This window comes from Solanum lycopersicum, chromosome 7 (genome assembly GCF_036512215.1).
Source record: "Solanum lycopersicum chromosome 7, SLM_r2.1".
Taxonomy (NCBI): domain Eukaryota; kingdom Viridiplantae; phylum Streptophyta; class Magnoliopsida; order Solanales; family Solanaceae; genus Solanum; species Solanum lycopersicum.
The window spans coordinates 58,726,144-58,731,561 of NC_090806.1; the positions used below are offsets into that span (position 1 = coordinate 58,726,144).

General features: G+C 33.6%; 1 long non-coding RNA gene across 1 annotated transcript; it reads left to right on the plus strand.

Annotated features, from left to right (window-relative positions):
• Nucleotides 1–2,292: 2,292 nt before the first annotated feature.
• Nucleotides 2,293–4,407, plus strand: LOC138337232 (uncharacterized). Its single transcript, XR_011210767.1, has 3 exons — nt 2,293–2,939; nt 3,405–3,439; nt 4,122–4,407. It is a non-coding gene; the product is annotated as an uncharacterized lncRNA (long non-coding RNA).
• Nucleotides 4,408–5,418: the final 1,011 nt, after the last annotated feature.

Sequence of the window (5,418 nt, forward strand, 5' to 3'; positions counted from 1 at the left end):
ACAACTTCCAGCAGTTCCAGCCCCGAAACTTAAATATTTTCGTGGATTTCATCAGCAGGTATGTCGGATTTTACTGGTGAATTTCTTTCACCCATTGCATCCCTAGTTTTCAGTCAGATTCTTGATTCTATTATCATGATTAAGCCTACGGTTTCTAGAACTTTGATAGAACTTCATGAACCTATAAATACATGTTCCAAATTGGATTATCATGTTATTACTCAAATTATCGCATGAATTTCACAACCCTAGCTTTGTATTTCTTTAGTTGTTATTACACATGCTAGGTCAGATATTTCAGACACTTCATATATACATGCTCAGTTATAAATGCATAATTACCAGATTAATTGTTGCATTCTCAATTTGCATGTTCAGTTTCGAGCTATCCGGTATTTATAGAAACTCAGACATAATCAGTTAATTAACATAATTCATTAGGAGTAGCATAATACCGAGTTGGACTAGGGTTTAACGTACTCAATAGTCCCAGAACTACTAGCCAAGTAAGTTGTAAGTCCCCTTTGTGGGCAATCAGTTTAGTGATCACGCCAGCATGCCTTTATACCTTTGGCAAGGTATAGTGGGTCCTCTCGATGGGGCGTATACACCGGACTCCACATTTAGCTCATGTGGTTTTATTATCGATTATTAGTAGCTCCCACAGATCAGTCAGACTCTCCTCATTGACCATTTATCAGTATATTTTGTGTTCAGTTTTAGCATGCTATAAATTGTTCATTGCATCTAGTTAGCTCAGAATTCAGTTTATCATGTCAGATTATTATACTTGCTTTTATGCTTGTTCAGTTATTTTTTATTTCAGCTTTACTCTATCGTACATGCCCAGTACCTTTCAAGTATTGATGCATACGTGCGCTATATCTTCTCGTGATGTAGGTTTAGGTTCTCAGCATCCAGACCATGTATAGATCGATTTCTGATTTCCAGTTCAGCAAATTTAGTGGTGAGTCCTTATTCTCTGAGGAAAACACTCCTGAGAGTAATTTCAGTCTTTAGTCATTCAGTTTCAGATTTTGCTAGATTTAGTTGGGCCTTGTCCTAGTATTTCTAGTCCAGGTTAGAGTATTATTTCAGACATAGTTAGATTCAGCTTAGTAATTGAGTTAATATTTCCTTTGTATTAAACTCATTGTTTTCAAGTATCTCAGTTATAGAATATGGGTATTCCCCATATTTTCAGATTTAATTATGATTTAGCTTCCACATCAATTTATTATCTTTAGTATGCTCATGATCATGCTAGCAGAGTTAGTTTAGGATTACTTGTGGTCCTGGGTTCCGTGTCCGCGTCTCGGGGGTAGCTCGAGGCGTGACAATAAGCATGTTGGTTGATTGATATGACTTACTTGACCTTGCATTCAATCCATAGAGGGGTAAAATTGCATGTTTTTACTAAAAAGTCCCTTTTAGCATGTTTTGCTTGTGTATGTGCATAAGATCTCATACTTAGTACATGTGGAGTACTAACCCCATTTTCTTTCCCTTTTTCTAAACATTTTAGGTTCCGGTCGTTAAGGAGTTTGGGAGGCGACATTATTGAAGACTTGGATTCTTCTTTTTCTCCAAGTGGGGTAGGTCCTTATCTTTCAAGGGCAATGCCATCTTCTAGCATTGAATTTTGTTATGAGCTTATTGACTCTATCATTTCTTTCCTTGTTATTTGAATATTGTACTTTCATATGACCTATACATGGTCTTGTTGAATTGATGTAAGGGTTATGCCCATATTGTGATATCCGTTTAGATGGTATTGTTGACACCCAATTTTGACCGACCTTTAACCATTTTTTAGGATTATATTTGACTAAATACGTATTTTAAAATTTACTTAAAGTTTCAAAGTTTTAGTCGATTTTTCTCAAAAATTATATATTTTAGTATCATTTACTTTATAAAATTATTGTAAATATTATTTCAAATGTTTTAAAATTTAGATAATTTTCATTTATACAAAAAAATATTTTAATGTATGTAGTATTTTAATAAAATTATTTAAATTCTAGCCTATTCTATTCTAATTTCTTCCAATTCTAGCCACTTCAATTAAGTTTTATTACAATCATACATTTCAATTCTAGCCACTTTAAGTGCAATTTTAGCCATTCTATATCTTTGTCAATCTAATTTCAAAACATCATCTTTTAATCTCATCCGTCCATCTTAAAAAAATAAATCCTAGATCAAATCCTAACCCTTTATCTCTATCTAATCTAACGGTTATGATTAACTCTCTAATTCTCTCAACATCAAATGACCAAAACCTAAACTTCTTCACTCTCTTCCTCCCCTCCCTCTCTCTAGCCGCTTCTCTCTCTCTCTCTCCATCCTTTCCGGCAAGCCTCATCGCCGGTGAGGTCTCCCTCTCGCTCCTCCTTCGTCTTTCTCTTCTCCCCTTTCCCGTCTTTCCCCCCTCTTCCCCTTCTGCATCTTTCCACCTCCCTTCTCTCTTCCCCTTCCCCATTTTTTTTCTCTTCTCCGGCGAAGCAGCGATCCATTGGTCGCCCCCAATCGTCGACGATCACTTTTCTCCCTTCTTCCCTCTCCTCTCGTCCCCTCTTCTTCTCCTTTTCTCCTCATCTGACCAGCAGCATGCGAGAAAAACCAGCAGCAGCCGGCAACGCCAGAAGAACCTCTAATCAGTAGCCGGCGCTGCTTCATCTCCTCCAGTCGCTGCTCCGAGCGGTGAGTTCCAGCAACCTGCAGCAGCTGGACACCAGCGCAGCAGCTCCGAGCAGAGAGCCACCGCGAGGACAACTATCCAGACAGTAGCTCCAGCGCCTCCCGCCAGCAAGAAGTCCACTCGTCCCCTCCCTTTTCCGCCGAAACAACAAACAGAAACTCCGGCTCTGGTCAGCAATGACATGAAATTCAAACTTAGTGTTTGAGAAATGGCGGATCTGGACAGATCCGTCCAGGTTTGTTCTAGTTAAAATTATTATTCATCTCTTAATACTCTTAGTTGTTGGTCATTGGCATGCTCTTGATTTCTATATAATGTATTTTCTATGCATATATACTTTATATGAGATTAACTAATGCCTTGAATGCATCCTAGAAGGAACTAAGTTGCTACCTGTATGATGTTAAACATGTTTTGTTGTAATTAGCTGATGTGTGAATATTCTCATATCTCTATTATTGGTTTCTCTGTAATTTGCTAATCTGTAGAAAGCATTAGTATGTTCTTAGTACGGAGTTGCTGACCATTGCTTTTAAATCGATTACCCTCCTAAAACTAATATGATGTCAATTTGTTCCCCAACTTGAGCTAATTAAGTGGTGCCTATGGATTTGTTCTTGATGTGGTAATTTAGATTACATTTCTTAAATTACTTATCAACTTGCTAATTTGCATGATCCATTTTGTTGAATTCACGCAGCTGATGCAGTAATATGCAACATGTCCGTAGTAATGGTAGGTTATGTAATCTTTAGAATATTGGTTGAAATTATATTTTATGTTTCTCCCTTAATTATTTACTTTCCTTTAATTGATAGCTACATAACTATTTCTTGTCTTGTTTAAGTTGTCACATATTTTGGCATGTAAATTTTGGTTAAGTATTTCTATAATTTGACTCGTATTTGACAAGAAGGTCTACTAATTTTGACTCTTCTTTATTTGGAAAATATATTTTATTTCTATTTTTCTTTATTCTTATTTGTTTATATTTGGTAATGATATTTTTTATGGCTCCTCTTTATTTAAGGAAAAATAATAGTACTTTTTTTTTTGGTAAAAACAATTAAAATATTTTCTTATTTTGGCACTCCTTTAAAATAAGGAAAATAGTATATTGATTGATTCCTCAAAAATATTTGTTTACCTTATTTGTTCCCCCTCTTTGCTATATAAATAAGACCCCCTCCCTTCATTAAAAAAATCAACTCATACAATCATTCACTCTCAATCACAAGTTCTCTCTTCATTCTCTCATTGCTCTTGCTACTCTAAATACATTAAGATTCCGATAAACATTCAAGTGTTCTTCTTTGCTACTTTGCCATTTTGCTTTTGTTCGAGTAAAGGTTGGATCAACTTGTTTGCATTGCTACCATTCCTAATCTACTTAACCGTTAGTTGATTGCTTTGACAGGTTTCAAACTTGAAGTTCAAGTTGAAGATTAATTGAAGAAAGATTTATTTGTTTATTTGAATCTATATATATATATTTTCTTATTTTATTTATTCGAATGTTGTAACATTTGTAACTCTAAAGATCATATATATAAATTTATTTGGGGGATCGTCTAGGGGAGGGGGATTTACATGCCTACCTGTTCATTTTAATTTTTTAGAAATCATGCCTATAGGTTTGTCTTTAACCACCCAGAATAATTGTTTGTAGGTGTTATAATCTAACCAATTTTCAATTTGCTTGACGCTTTTGTTAATAAGTCTTTAAAAAATAATAACTAGATTCCATTAATTTTTGAATGTTAAAATCAAATCATAATAATTTAGTAGGCTGATTAGGTGTTATAACTTTTAGCATTGTCTTGTCATGTAGAAACCATGCTTAAAGATTAATTTGTTCATATCATTTAGATTTACAAAATCATGCATATATGTGTTAGTCCTTTCTTGAACACCTAGAAATCATGTCTATATGCTTGTAAATAACTTTTAACATATCCTTAAAAACTAAAATTTGTTTGTGCATATTTGTGCCCTCCCCTTAAAATTAGTTAATATTATTTAATTAGTAATTCTATTTGTCTTCTTGAAGATTTCCGCATTTATGATGCAATATGTTTTTTTTAATAATACTAAATTAGAATCATTTCATGTATTTAACAAATTACTTGGCTTTTAAATATATTTCATATCAAAACCTTTCAACATAATTTTCTTTAAAAAGTCATTATTCAATCTTCCTTTAAAACTTTGGATTGATTTTGACATTGTTTATTTTGAAAATAAATTATAAGCACTATCTCCTAACCTATCGTTAGTGGGAAAGTCAAAGGAACTACGAGGTCTAGTTCCAATTTTTAAACCCGACGCGTACCCGGAAGTATCACCTACCCATGAATTTCACAAAGGGATTATGTGTATTTATGTGTAAATATTTATGTACCTACATGTAAACTAAATCTTTTTAAATCATTTTTTTTCAAAAAAACATAAACTATTTCTTAGACCGACCTCAAATCAAAATTGTTTCCATGGTGGATGAGCGCGATCAACAATATCGTGACATCATTTCTAAAAAGAAACAAACATTTTTTTAAAATAAAAAAATTCCTACTCAAAACTTATCAATTTTTAAACTTTACTTTTTGCATATATTAATCGCTTATCATTTGCCAATTTTGTTTATAACATAGTCTGATATGCTTAAATAAAAATAAAACTTGATTGTTTATTTACTGCTATCACCTAGCCTTGCA